Raw genomic sequence first — 15,724 nt, forward strand, 5'->3', positions numbered from 1 at the left:
GAAATTTTTTGCTTTCATTCAATAAAATGTAAAAGAGAAAAAAATGTAAAAATTATGACATTTGCTGTTGTTGTTGTTGTCTAACCCTGTATATTGGAGCCTTAGCTATATTTGAACCAATTTTCACGAAATTTGAAGTATTTATTTCTAGAAAGAATTTCATTGGATGTGCCACAATTTACTTAATTTGGGATGATATTTGATATTTGGTGCACAAAAATACCTGAAATCGAATATAGATACATATGGGAGCTACATCTAATTTTGAACCGATCTTGACAAAATTTAAGTCACTTATTTCTTAGCTGAACCCGATATCTGGTACCATAGATCATTGTTGTGGAGTGCATATTACGCATGTGAAAAAAAACTTAACCCAAATCGGATGAAACAGCCACAGCTATTTCTGAACCGATTTTCTCCAAATTAGAAGTACTTGTTTCTGGGATGAATTCAGTCGGACTTGTCAAGATTCAGGTTATATCAGCCATTTGTTGCACAATAAAGCTGATATCGGATTAAGATATATATGATCTGATCTAGATCTAAATCTGATCCGATCTCGATAAAATTTGTGGGGACTTAAACACCAAATCGTATAAAACATATATGCGGGAGCTATAGCTATATTTGAACCGATTGTCACTAAATTTTATATACTTGCTTCTAGATTGAATTCGGTTGGATGTGCCAAAACTCAGGTCATTTGGACCGAGATTGACCATTTGGTGCACAATTAACCCGAAATCGAATGAAAATATATATGGGAGCAGTATCTAAATTTGAACATATTCTCACCAATTCAATAGGGTTTGTCCTTGGGCCAAACAAATATTGTTTGGAAAATTTCATCTCAATTTGATAATAAATAGGCCCTGCATTTTATTCGCAAAAATACATGGACAGACAAATGGGTGGGCGGACATACCGACAGACGGACAGATAGACATGCATAAATCGACTCAGAATGTGATTCTATGCAGATCATCAAACTTAAGTATGGGTCTATCTCGCTTCCTTGTCCATGTTACAAGCAAATGCACAAAGACATAATACCCTGACCATCCTAAGGTATAAAATTCATGTGAGTTATAAGTCAATAACCGCAAGAATGATTTTGACAATTCTCAACAATTCAGAATGGCCTCCAATGAATATGTATATTTAGGGAGTTCAAAAGGAACAAATAATTAAAATTTTCACAATTGAAAATCAATCGACATGGAATTTTGCACGATGTTAGAGCTAAGAACAGGGCAGGAGTCTAGCATTTTCGGTGACCATTGTATTATATTTATTGGTTTAAATGAATAACAACTTTGGTGTGAAATTGTTTTGAATATCTCTCACCAGCGGTTAAACTTTACCAGAAAACTATTGTCAATTACCCCTTTACGCCCCCAAATGAGTCCATGTTTGATAAAAGTAAAATACATTCCTCAAAATGTTTCGTGGAGTTTTTTTATCTCAAATTCATGTCAAGTATTCAAGATAATTTGGCAAATAATTTATTTCTCGTTAAATATTAAATATATTTCGCAGATAATATTCTCAACAATTGTTGAGATGCAAGAAGCTATTATCACCTTCTCAAATTCCACGTACATTGACCTACAATGAACTGAATACACCATACCCTCCCTCTCCATAACATAAGCAAGAGTCGAGATCTTAAAATAACACCTAATAATTAAATAAATATTCTTTTGGTGTTACCAACACCACGTAAAAATCAAATATACCACTCAACACATCACTAAGGGGGGTGTTTCAAGTTGCAAACACCTGTGCACCGAGCAGAGCACATACGAAAAGGCAAATCAAAACAAAATGCTAAAGAAAACAATAGCAAAATGGGTATTATCGGAGCAAAAATGCTAAACTAAACAAAGCAAAAAAACCAAAAAAAAAAAAAAAACAAGTAAGCAAAGGCTACAGTCGAGCGGGGCCGACCGTTGAAAACCCTACAACACTATAATAAACGATACAGTTTATATAGGCGAGATACTCGAAAGAATTCCACAAGATATTGTGACAAATAATAAATAAAAACCATCATGTTTCGTTCTCTAATTTTCGAATAATAACAACTTAAACGAATTTGCTCATTTCCAATTTATTGGTAGTTGTTGCACGTAAATGGTCTTCCTAGATCTGGAACCAATATTTCCCAAAGACCTATAATCTCTCAGAAGTGGCAAAAGATTAACATTTATTATTGGTTTTTGACTGAAACGCAACTATATGAGATACAAACATTTGACTAGATTCTTCCACGAAATCAGCGTTAACGCAATAGTCAGAAGTGCGTCTTTCCTGCATTTATGAATTCTCCAAAAAGTCGCTGGAATGGACATTTTCGTATTTTGTCTACAAAAGTTGACAAACTATTTCGCACATTGAATATTTTTGGATGGCCATCCAAAACTGCTTGGCTTTTGCAATGTCCGGTAGACCCCATTCAAATATGCATGAAGGTCGGGCGATAATTACGACCTGCTGACAATTTTGCAGTTTTTTGGTCCATTTCAACCCCTAAATATATGGCAAAAGAGTAGGCTTCTATTCTGACCCTCATGTGATCCCCAAGCAAAAATTCGAAAGGATCGGGCCATAATTGCGATCTGTATATGATATCCTGATATCCTAACTACTTAGTTTTGTTAGCTGTAGAAATATTACCAAATGTTTAATTCAAAATGAAAATATGCCAAAAATATGACAAAATTGAAAAAATATGAGAAAATGTTACAAAACCAATATTTTCATCTTTAGAGAGATATTTTTATGCGATTTTTTAGACGTTTTTTTTTTTCCTGAAAAGAGGCCATTCTGAATTAATGAGAGCTGTAGAAATCAGTTCAGCCGTTCTCGACATATAAGAGATCTTTCAAGCATATCTTCTTTGATAGACATATATATCGCACATATTTTGGTATATATCCGATTTGTTGGATGTTAACATCAATGTAAAGGTCAGAAGTAACCTTATCATGACTTTGTGATTTCGCCGGGATTTAAAAAATTCACGATTTAATGAAAAATTTTGAATTTTTTCAACACAAAAGATATGGTCTATTTTACCCGCTAAATATTACCCGATGACCACCCAAATTGGTAGACTTCTTCCCCGCCCTAAACTCTAGCTATATGCGAAATTCCGCGTCGATTGGTCTATAATTGCGACCTGTATAGCTACTGCAAAATCCGACATCAGTATTTGGTCCATTTCAACCCCTAAACATTTGGCGATCATCTCCAAAAGAAATAGGCTTCTATTCTGACCCTAACCCCACCTTCGTGCAAAATTTCGTAAGGATCGGGCCATAATTGCGACCTGTAGAGTGATTACAAATTAACATGGACAGACGGACAGACGGACGGACGGACATACATAGCTAGATCGACTCAGCTCGGCGAGCTAGGAAGATCCATATATACTTTCCTATATGGGAAACCAATATTTCGAGGTGTTACATAATTTTTGGGGTATTATACCCCAACACATAGTGTTGTAGGGTATAAAAAACAAAAGTGAAAAAGAAAATAAACGAAAAACAAAATATTCATATCAACAAAATGCTCATTTAGTCGGTTGCGGAGTATTAATGGCCAGCTAGACAGCCAAGCAACCAACAACCACCTGTTTAATATTTAATTGCTGCCATAAATGTTTTAATATCAACAGCAGTAACAAAACAACAGCACCAAACAACTACAAAATTTATTATGAAAAATTCAAATTTAATTTAATTTTTTGAAACAATTTTCACTTGAACTTTGGTGTTGTTAATTGTAACACCAATTGTAATTAGACCTTTGATTTGTTCATGTGTCCGGTCGTCTGTCCGTCCGACAATGTGGAAAATGAATAATTGCTCATAATTAACTGAGTAATGGGAAAATGTGCGTTTTTGTATTTTGTTGTTGTTATTTTTGTTGGCGTTTACACGGACGCAACCAAACTATGCGTAAGGTCATGGCATCAAGTGTTAAACTGTTAAGGGCTATCGCATTGCACACACACGCACAATTGCTGCAAGTGTTTTGAGAGAGCGAGAGAAAGGGCAATCAAATTTAATAACAAACAATTTCGATGTTAAGTGTCACAGATAGCCATGGGAGGAGTTTTTGTGGGATACGCACAAGTGAGACAAAGGATGCTGTATGACAGCGTTGGTCGGCAATATTGAAAGTTTCGTCCTTGGTCACAGCTGAGTTCATTATTTTTATTAGCTCTAAAAATATTGTAGCCAATTGAAATTAAAGGATTTTCAATTAATTTAATTTAAGAGTAGAACTGAATTTAATTCTTAGCAATCACCTGTTCGAAGTAGTTCCAATAAAAATATGTCAAAAAACGTTGATTCCAAATTTTTAACACCCTCCACAATGTGGTAAAGACAAGCCTTAACCAGTAAAGAAGGTCAAAAATCGGGCGGAGCCGAATATATGATACCCTACCCCACCATGCATGTACAGTAGAACTCCCGTAACAAAAAAAATTGTATTGAGAATTTATGTGAAGTAGATCATACCAACTATGAATCTTATTTAAATGGGTATCATGGCATTAGAGAAATCACAATTTGGGAACTTATCCGACTCTGAATAGATTTTCAACGGAGGCTTTTGTTCCTCTAGTACCAAATAACTTTGATGTATCGTGCTTGATAAAACTTCGATAAGGATTTTATTAAAAACTATTTATTGGAGCAATAGACATTCTGGACCGAGTTTGCAAAAATTCGGTTGAATATCGGAAAATCTATCTAATTTGAGCTGATATCACACATTAGGGGAGAAATAACCGTAAAATTTGATGAAGATGTATATAAAAATCAGAACCGATCTCGATAAAATTTTTCAGAGGTATTTTTGAGCTGTATCTGATGTCCGGTATGATATATCATTGTTGTGCAGTGCATATAACGAACGTGAGGGACTTTAACACCAAATCGGATAAAACATATATATGGGAGCTATAGCTATATCTTGCTTCCTTCTCCATGTTTTTTGATCACCAATGCAGTGCAATCGGTTAGAGTGAGCGGAAAATGCCATGGAGTAAACTACCATAGACAATTTTCTGCTACAGAAGTTGGTATGCATTGCCAGTTTCCAAACTTGAAACATTGAACTTAATTTTAAATTTGCCGAACATCAGAAATTTCTTCATATGGAGAACCTATTCGTAGGTTCGATCTACGTTTGGTCCATTTACGAATTGTCTTAGCTATTAACAGAATATACATGTGTCTAAATGTTTGCCCTTCTAATTCAATTTGTACAAAAGACAGAGTCTTTGTTACAAATAAAATGACAAAATGAATATGCCCTCCATAGTATGGTGTAGGGTATAAAAAATTGCAAAATGTTCTTATCACTTGTATTGTATATATCTACATTCAATTGCCAAAGCCATTTATAATCCGCAACCACAATTGACACTTGTGAGAATTACGACTATGTCTGGAATACTCATTCATTTCTCAAGCATGAAATCATCAAAAAATGACACAAACTGTCAATAATAAAAATAATTAAGAGAATATCAATAATTAAAATTGCATTAAGACGCCCTGCTGTCGTTTTAAAATATTTTTTATTTGAAAGAGACAATTTTGGTGATGCGTGTGTCGAATTCTCTCAATTTGGCAATTATGGAAGTAAAACATGCATACAAATAAAAATCTGGTTTAAATGTACTTTGAACTTTTTTTTTGCAGTAGAATTTTAAAATTTAGCATTTATGTTTCTGAAATTCGAATTCCTCGACGTAAAATTGAACAACTTAAAAAAATCATTTCAAATATTTAGGCTTTTATTTAATTTTCAAATGTAAGTGGTTATAAATAATGTATTTATTTCCACTTTAAAATTTGCATGTTGCCATTATTATCTCTGGTTCAAAAACTTGTCACAGATCAGTGTTTTCCAAAAAAAAAAAAAAAAAAAAAAAAAAAACACTACGTTACCTAAAAACAAGTAAGCAAAGGCTACAGTCGAGCGGAGCCGACCGTTGAATACCCTACAACACTATAATAAACGATACTTTATAAAGGCGAGAAACTCGAAAGAATTCCACAAGATATTGTGACAAATAATAAAAGAAAACCATGAGGTTTCAAATAATAGCAACTTAAACTAATTTGCTCATTTCCAATTTATTGGTAGATTTTGCACTGAAATGGTCTTCCTAGATCTAAAATCAATATTTCCCAAAGACCTATAATCTCTCAGAAGTGGCAAAAGATTAATATTTATTATTGGTTTTTGACTGAAACGCATCTATATGAGATACAGACATTTGACTATATTCTTCAACGAAATCAGCGTTAACGAAATAGTCAGAAGTGCGTCTTTCCTGTATTTGTGAATTCTCCAAAAAGTCACTGGAATGGACATTTTCGTATTTTGTCTACAAAAGTTGGCAAACTATTTCACACATTGAATATTTTTGGATGGCCATCCAAAACTGCTTGGCTTTTGCCATGCCCGGTAACCCCCATTCAAATGTGCGTGAGGATCTGGCAATAATTACGACCTGCTGACAATTTTGCAGTTTTTTTTTGGTCCATTTCAACCCCTAAATATATGGCGATCATCTCCAAAAATAGTAGGCTCCTATTCTGACCCTCATCTGGTCCCCATGCAAAATTTCGTTAGGATCGGGCCATAAATACGATCTGTATATGATAGCCTAATTTCCTAACTACTTAGTTTTGTTAGCTGTAGAAATATTACCAAATGTCTAATTCAAAATGAAAATATGCCAAAAATGTGACAAAATTGAAAAAATATGAGAAAATTTTACAAAATCAATATTTTCATCTTCATAGAGATATTTTTATGCGATTGTTTAGACGTTGTTTCTTTCCTATCAAGAGGCCATTCTGAATTAATGAGAACTGTCGAAATCAGTTCAGCCGTTCTCGACATATAAGGGATCTTTCAAGCATATCTTCTTTGATAGACATATATATCGCACATATTTTGCTATATATCCGTTTTGTTGGATGTTAATATCAATGTAAAGTTCAGAAGTAACCTTGTCATGGCTTTGTGATTTTGCTGGAATTTAAAATATTCGCGGTTTAAGGTAAAATTTTGAATTTTTTCAACATAAAATATATGGTCTATTTTACCCGCTAAATATTATCCGATGACCACCCAAATTGGAAGGCTTCTTCCCCGCCCTAAACTCTAGCTACATGCGAAGTTCCGTGTCGATTGGTCTATAATTGCGACCTGTATAGCTACTGCAAAATCCGACAACTTTTCAGTATTTGGTCCATTTCAACCCCTAAATATTATACGATCATCTCCAAAAGAAATAGGGTTCTATTCTGACCCTAGCCCCACGTCCATTCTAAATTTCGTGCAGATCAGACCATAATTGCGACCTGTAGAGTGATTACAAATTAACATGGACAGACGGACAGACGGACGGACGGACATACATAGCTAGATCGACTCAGCTCGGCGAGCTAGGAAGATCCATATATACTTTCCTATGTGGGAAACCAATATTTCGAGGTGTTACATAAATTCTGGCCCAATTAAACTTATAATACCCCCAACACATAGTGTTGTAGGGTATAAAAACAAGACTTTGATTGTATTAATTTTTTTGGTCTATGACTTTTGTAATAAAGATACATAGTCATAAAAATTGATTATATTGCACTTTAACTGCAGCTATGAGACCAAGCAAAATTTCCTGACAAGTGCCCTTTATGCATAGAACTGGTTTTATAGGTCCAACTAGTGAAAAAGACCCTACATAATGGCATCTACCAATTTTCGATATTTGGGTAATCCCAACGTCGTAATAAGTGCCATGAAATCTGACCAAAAATTGTGGATTTTGTAAGGGTTTCCTGAAAAAATTGTTTTATATTTTTAATCAAAATTTTGTTAAGGACCTTTTATCAAAAAAATGGGTTGTTTTTTTTTTGTGATTTTCTATACCCTAAGCCAAATGGTTGCAGCGGGTATATTATTTGATAAGACAAAAAGGTGCCTCATCGAAATATCAGTTTTAGATCCGTTTCAGTACATTTGGATTTAGGGGTGTCCTTTCAGATCCCAATATTTGCTTCAGTGTCATGTCTTGTGCGAAATTGGACAATATAGACCCATTCCACAGAGGGTCAACGGCTGGACGGATTTTGACAGTGCCGAGTGCCGGGTTTAGGACAGTGCCGAAGTGTAGCATTTTTGACGACCCTTTGAATTATATTTAGCGGATAAAATGGACCACAACTTTTGTGTGAAATTGTAATGGATACCTATCAGCACGTCTTAAAGTGCAAATATAAGGAAAATGCAGGGCAGTATGACATTATTTCGAATAAAGGACTAAAATTTGTTCGGACCCCGCACGACTATATGCTTTTCTTACTTGTTTTATTTTAAAATGTTGTATTGGAATAACTTATACCGCTCGAAATATTGGTCATCCATCCACAAACCATCTTACCGAGCGGAATTTTGCATGAGGCTAAATACTAGGACAGGACAGAAGCTCGCCATTTCCGATAATATTTTACAAGTGAAATGGGCGATAACATTAAAAAATATGTATTACCAAATATTGGGGATTTTTTAAAGAGGTTTTTCCACGACCACCAGAAATTTTTGAATTTTTCAGAAATTTAGGATTGTAGGACCTCTTAACTGAAAATCGTGTTTTTTAAATAAAAATACATGTTTCTAAAAATTTCCCTTTCATCTCACATTTCAATGCCGTTCATTTCTTTTTAAAAAATTCCAAAAAATCAGTGCTTTTTTGCTATGCAACAGATACTCAAAATACATTTGGTTTGTCAACTTCTAGGCATTTTGTCTTGTTATACCAAAAAAATTTTCTTACGAACAAGTGGCTTCCACATTTAAGAATAGCATCCATCTCTAAAAAAAATAATTTTATGAATCAAAAAATTAATATCCGAAAGAAGGGTAATTCTTAAAGAACCGCAAACTAATTTCAACAGAACAGTTTATTTCAACTCCTAACAAAAATTCGAAATATTGAAAATTACAAGAAGTTTAAAAATCCTTGAAGCTTTGTAAAGTTAAAAGGGAAAGAACTGCCACTGGACTGTAATAAATTCATTTATCTCAATTTCAGAATACAAATTCTGCAAATTATAATAAATTTATTAAGGTTTTTATTAAAGTCTCTAAATTTGATTGTGAAGTTAATTTTTGTGACACTTTTAAGTAGCTAATTTGTTGAGTGGCAATAAAAAGTGTATTTATAGAAAAAAATCGGTGGAATAATTAAGCTAATGAAGATACTGAAATTTATAAACGTAAAAAACAGCTAGAATATTTAATTATTTCATGACTATTGTTTTTTCGTATACGTTAATGCCTGATATCTCTTTGAAACTTGTTTTTGTGTGATTGCTTTTTTGTTTGATTTTTTTTTTTTTTTTTTTTTTTTGAAATTGAAGAGCATTAAGTGATTATATTGAAGCAATCACTTAATGCTCTTCAATTTCAACTTTAACATTATGTGATTAATGCGCTTTTAATCACCCTTCATTAAAATATTTATTTTTTTTCAGTTTTGTTTGTTGCATAGTAACTACTTGAATTGGCAGAGGCCGTAATGATATATCATTTGACTGAGATTTAACCACAAAATATGTTTTGTTTTGTTTTTGAAATTGAATATGAGTTGATTTTTTGCAGTTCATTGATGCCATTTATAACCCTTGCATTTCTTTGTTTTTGTTTACAGTTCGGAGAGAAGAAATTGAGAGAAAAAATGTAACAACGAAAATAAGCCATAAATTAAAGCAAAATAAATGACAATGTGCGCCCAATACAGGGTGTGGTGAAGAAACTGCAACCAAATTTGGGCTGCTGTCATTTTTAAGCCACTCATCCGACAGCTGTTAAAATTATTCCAGTGACAACTCATTATATTGTTTACAAGCGTACAAAAGCATTTTGGTGAGAATTTTCCAGAAAAAAAGATATTCGTGATGGAATTCAAGCGTGATAGTGTGATTTCGTTATATTTGGCTGTAAAACCAAAAGTGGCTATCGCTAGAGCACTCCAGCATTTAAATGTGAATAAATCTTTTGTGTCTCGTAACAACGCTCATTACCGTGATACTGGTAGCGAAGCCCGACTTCCGTCAAGAAAGTGGACGGGAGAAAACAGCAACATCAGCAAAAATGGTTCGAAAACTAAAGAAGCGACTTGATCGAAACCCCCGTCGCAGTGGCCGAAAAATGGCTCGTGTGCTGAACGTATCGCAGTATTCGGCTAATATCGAAAAATGAGCTCGGGATAAAGCCATTGAAATTTCAAAAATTGCAAGAACTTACACCGCAACGGAAAGAAAACAGTCTCAAAAGAGCTAAAGAGTTGCTTCGCTTGGCTGAAAGTGGTGAACTGCCGAATTTGCTTTTCTCCGACGAAATGATCGTGTTTACTTGCCAAAGAGGTCAGCTGAAAACGTGCACCTTCGGTTGGCCACCAGAACTCAAGCGCCGACCATGGTGAAGGTGTGGGGCGCCATAACAGCCGATGGTCGCTCTCCGCTCGTATTAATCGATCGTGGCATCAGAATAAATGCCCAATATTATGGCGAAAATATTCTGGAGGGTGTATTGAAGCCTTGGGCATGCAAACATTTTGGCCGCAGACCTTGGACATTCCAACAGGACTCAGCACCATCGCACTCAATACGCGCCACTCAAGAATGGTTACAAAATGAGGTTCCTCGCTTCATTTCAAGCGCATAATAGCCACCAAAATCTCCGAATACCAATCCGTTGGACTATTGTGTTTGGAGCATTTTGAAAAGTAAAATTGGCGCTAAAAAATACCAAAGTGTCGATCACCTCAAGCAAGCGTCTTTACTTGCCAAAGAGGTCCAGAACCCAAGCGCCGGCCATATTGATGGTGTGGGCCCCCATAACAGCCAATGGTCGCTCTCCGCTCATATTAATCGACCGTGGCATCAGAATAAATGCCGACTATTATCGCTAAAATATTCTGGAGTGTACGCAAACATTTGGCTACAGACCTTGGAAATTCCAACAGGACTCATCACCATCTCACTCAGCAAGTGCCACCCAAGAATGGTTACAAAATGAGGTCTCTCGCTTCATTTCCAGCGCAGAATGGCCACCAAAATCTCCGGACACGAATCCGTTGGACTATTGTGTCTGGAGTATTTTGGAAAGCAAGGTTGACACTAAAAAATACCAAAGTGCCGATCACCTCAAGCAAGCGCTTTGCCGAGAATGGGCCAAAATACCGCAAACATGTTGATCCCCAACCTTGGGCATTCCAACAGAACTCAGCACCATCGCACTCAGCACGGGCCACCCAAAAATGATTATAAAATTAAGTTCCACGCTTCATTTCCAGCGCACAATGACCACCAAAATCTCCGGATACCAATCCCTTTGGACTATTGTGTCTGGAGTATTTTGGAAATAAAGGTTGGCACTAAAAAATGCCAAAGTGTCGATCCCCTCAAGCAATCGCTTCGCTGGGAATGGGCCAAAATACCGCAGAGCAACATTTGGGCAGCGTGTGACGGTTTCATTGGCCGTAAAGCCGTAATTCGTGCCAAAGCTAATCAATTCGAACAAATCTAAACATACTCTAAAATAGACAGCGTTGGCTGGTTTGTTCGGGATACCATAGTATTTTGTTGTTGCAAAATGGTCAGGCTTAATCCCTTTATTGTTGTTTCTATAAAAACAACGTTTGTTTATTAGTGGAGAACGATGGTAATGTTTTCCAGGGGGTATGGCAAGGAGCACCTAGGTTTCGGAAAGAGCCACCAATGCTCATCAGTTTCCTTGTTTTTTGTCTGGGATATTCTCCCCAGAAGTTATTTAAAAAATAACTTCTGTGACAAAAAAAAGAAACTTTTTTTACCGAAGTGACGAGATTCTACAATTTGATGCTATTTCCGACATTTTTTGCTTTCATTCAATAAAATTAAAAAAAAAATTAAAAGTTATGGCCTTTGACTTTATTGCAGATTTTTTTATCTCACCCTGTATTTGCAACATAAAATTTATTTTAATGGCTATGAACTTGAAAGCCATCAGGCAGACAATGTAGGGCCCGGCGATTATCGGTAAGAATGTGTGTGCGAACTGAGTAGAGGTAGGGTGGAGGGACACTCATTAGCATATCATTCATTCTCGGCACTAATACACTCATTATGGAATATTGTGTGTTGTTCGAAACGTTAAAAGGACATTTGTTTCTGTCTTGTATTCACATCCTTCATTTTTAACACTTATCCTTTTTTGTTGTTTCGTTGTTCCCCTTTTTTGTTTGCTTTAATATATCCGTTTTGCCGTCTTAGTAAAGCTCTCATTAGATATTTTTTGTAGGCATTTCTTGTCATTCGGTAATAATTTGGCATTCTTTACACGCACTCCTTCCAACAAAAAAACAGGACAAGACAAGTACAAATCCTTGTTGGGTTTTAGCAATTAGCCAGGCCGAAATATGACGGAAATGTTTAGAGCGACACACGTTTTTACACACACACAAATCTACAGCCCATACAGGCTCACAAAAATCACACTCACACACATACACATATAAAGATAAGCAAATGCCTACACACGGATTAAAGGCATAAACATGGCACACACATCTGCACAGGTCTACACTTCCGTTGGTAATTTGTGGATTTTTCGTGGTACACTCACACACTTACACACTAATGCTGTCGAGATGTAGACGCATTAACAGCGCGGCACACAAAGGCAACTTAACGACATGTTGTTGTTATGGCCTGTTGGCCAGCCAAATGATTTGCAAAACGGAAGTAAATGAAGTTGGTGTTGAAGCGCGTAACGGATTTTTAAGCGAACGGATATTTACACTGGGAACGTTAGAAGGGATAAATTTTTAATAGTTTTCCCAACAGACTTTCTTTCCGGAATTTTTAAATTTATTATTTTTCAATTTTTTAAATATTTTTTTAATAAATTAATTTTTAATTCACTTTTTTATCCACTTACATTATTTAAATCATTGCTTATGAATTTCTTCTAAAATCTCACTCTCATCCACAGACACGGAAAAAAATGCAAAACAATTTTTTTTAGGTACTTAATTTTTCATTTGTTTTGCATGTGCTCTGGATATTTTCCGAACGTATTGCTATTTATTTCCATTTAAAATAATTATTTTTTATTATTAAATTTTATTATGCATTTTATTTTATTTTTTTGGGGAACTTTGTTTTGTTTGTTTGATTTTTTGTCTTCTTTTGTTGTTGTATGTTTGTTGTTGTTGCTTCTTTTTTAATTGAGAACGCGTCCGTTGTATACTCTTGAACGTGGCCACACACCAGGCAGACTACTAACGAATGATTTCCCTCTCGTTGGTTTATGGTTCTATCAGTCAAACAGCCAGCAAGCAAGCCAGAACGAAAGCAAGCAATCAAACCATACAGCCAGTCAGAGGCAGGCCTTTATGGGTTACACTCTGTATGTATATTCAGTGGGTCTTCCGTTTTTAGGGGTTCTGTACTGCACTGCACTCTGTGTATTTTCTGTATTCTTTCTCAATGTGGATGTTATTATTGATGTTAAAGCTTGTACGAATGCTCATCGTCGGCTTGGGCTGTTACTCATCAGCCAAACATCGTCATCATTATCATCATTAACGTCAACATCATCATCATCACGATTGTCATTAATCTACATTTCAACCTAACAGTAGCTATGAAAATATTATCTGTTTTTTATATTTGCTGCACAACTCAATCGTATCGTCTTTATTTTACAAACGCGACCTACACCGAACATCTTTATCTTTCGCAGAACATGTCTAAATACCCAAAACACCAATTCTGCACGCCCGCATGCACGCACATTCTCACGCACGTACACCCATTCATTGATACAGCCAGCCTCCCTCCCACCCACACAAACATTGAACCTTTTTTTTGCAAACAACAAACATTGCTGGTTTAACAGTAAACGGAATAACAACAAATTCCATTAGTATAAAAAGAGAGTGTTGAGAGAGAAATATGAAGAGCAAATAACTGTGCCTTGCAGAGATGCCAGATTTGCACAAACTAAAGTTTTGACTTTTTGAATTTATGAAAGCCATGATCTGCTGAAGGTAAATATACTTCTCTATAAACTATCTCAAAATCTTCAGTCGCCAAAGGACCTTTCTCCTAAAAAAATATTTTTGGGTTTCTTTTATGAAAAAACCTACCAAAGTATTATATCGATAACATGAAATTTCGGGTTTTCCTGTAGATAGAGTATATTTCAGAGATTATCTAGTCGTAGGCAAGTGTGTAGAATACTTTGGTGTTATTGCGGCAGATTTTTCCCTTAGGCTGGGTAAGCTCTTCGTACAATTTTTTTTTTTAAACAGTCATCAATCAACATTAAGTGAACTTAACCTTAGACATCCTTCTTTAGAGAACTTTTACAGGCCTCTAAGTCCTGAATTCTTTGGTACTTATCCAGGCCTCTATGTCCTGAATTTAGAATCCATACATACCATTGTAGATTCTGCTTGACTACTTATTAAGGTCTCTAGTGGAGGTATCCTAGATTTGCATATTCTTGTGGACCCTTCAATATCTTTGTAGAAATGCTCAAATACTTATTAAGATATCTCACAAACGTTTACTTGTATATCCTTGGATATATATTATTGCTTGGATATATATTATGCTCGTTTATTTGTAGGAGTACTTGTTAAGGTCACTTGCAGCTTAGCTTCCCATTTCCTTGTAGAAAAAGGAATTGCATCTTCTTTTGACTTAGCCTTGCACTCCCGGTAAAATGGGATCCATACCGAATCATGAGGACCAATCCCGTGTCTCGAGTGCTTATCATTTGTCGACTCGTGAGACAAACCATTCCTGATTTCGCACCCGAAAGCCAGGAGAATTAGGAGGTCCGCTACAGATAGAATACTTTCTGAAAATTGTTTAAAGAAAATGGTGTTTTGAAACGTTTTCCTCTAAAAAATATCATCCGAAGGTCTTCGATGATGATCGAGAATAGCGGATACTAAGGTTGATATTCAGAGATTGAACTATTCATGGATACTCGGGAACTAAGATGTTGCGATGTCGAGTTGTTTGCGATTGGTACTCGGGTGGTTGATGTGAATGTTCAGGTTACTCACGATTCGAAGGTGCTCCTGGATGATCATCAGATGTTGACTGGTACGGGAGATCAGGAATTACAATATTTTTGTTCAGAGTGACCTCAGCATTCCGGATTTTTGCGATGTGAAGGTAACGAGTGCTAGATAGTCAGGTTTTACGATGCCTGTGGTTGTGATGTTAATGTCCCGGTCTTCTGAAGTGGGTTGGAAATTCGGAAAAATATGTACATATCGTCATAAGTATTTGGGTTCAGTAGCTTACGGTAGGTATGTTCGAGAGCAAATGTCCAGGTCTTCTGAGATGAATAGGGACTCGTTCGGGTTCGGCAACTCACTTTGGGAATGACCAGGAGCAGATGTCCAGACCTTCTGAAATTGATCGAAACTCGTTCGAGTTCGGCAGCTCACTGGGTGCACAGGGTGGGATGAAAAAACTGCAACCAACTTCAGACTGCTGTCATTTATAAGCCTCTCGTCCGACCGCTGTTAAAATTATTCCAGTGACTGCTCATTATATTGTTTACAAGCGTAGAAAAGCATTTTGGTGAGAATTTTCCAGAAAAAAAGTTATTC

The 15,724-nt window shown here is 35.8% G+C and overlaps 1 protein-coding gene across 1 annotated transcript in view; it reads right to left on the reverse strand.

The window, feature by feature from the left end:
- LOC131800525 (octopamine receptor beta-2R-like) overlaps positions 1-13,435 on the reverse strand; it is a 384,581-nt gene extending 371,146 nt beyond the window's left edge. The window contains exon 1 of the mRNA XM_059120668.1: positions 13,027-13,435. The gene's annotated coding sequence lies outside the window, so the exon portion shown is untranslated. The remainder of the gene's footprint in view (positions 1-13,026) is intronic.
- Positions 13,436-15,724: the final 2,289 nt, after the last annotated feature.

This window comes from Musca domestica, unplaced genomic scaffold, assembly GCF_030504385.1.
Source record: "Musca domestica strain aabys unplaced genomic scaffold, Musca_domestica.polishedcontigs.V.1.1 1, whole genome shotgun sequence".
In the NCBI taxonomy this organism is placed as follows: Eukaryota; Metazoa; Arthropoda; class Insecta; order Diptera; family Muscidae; genus Musca; species Musca domestica.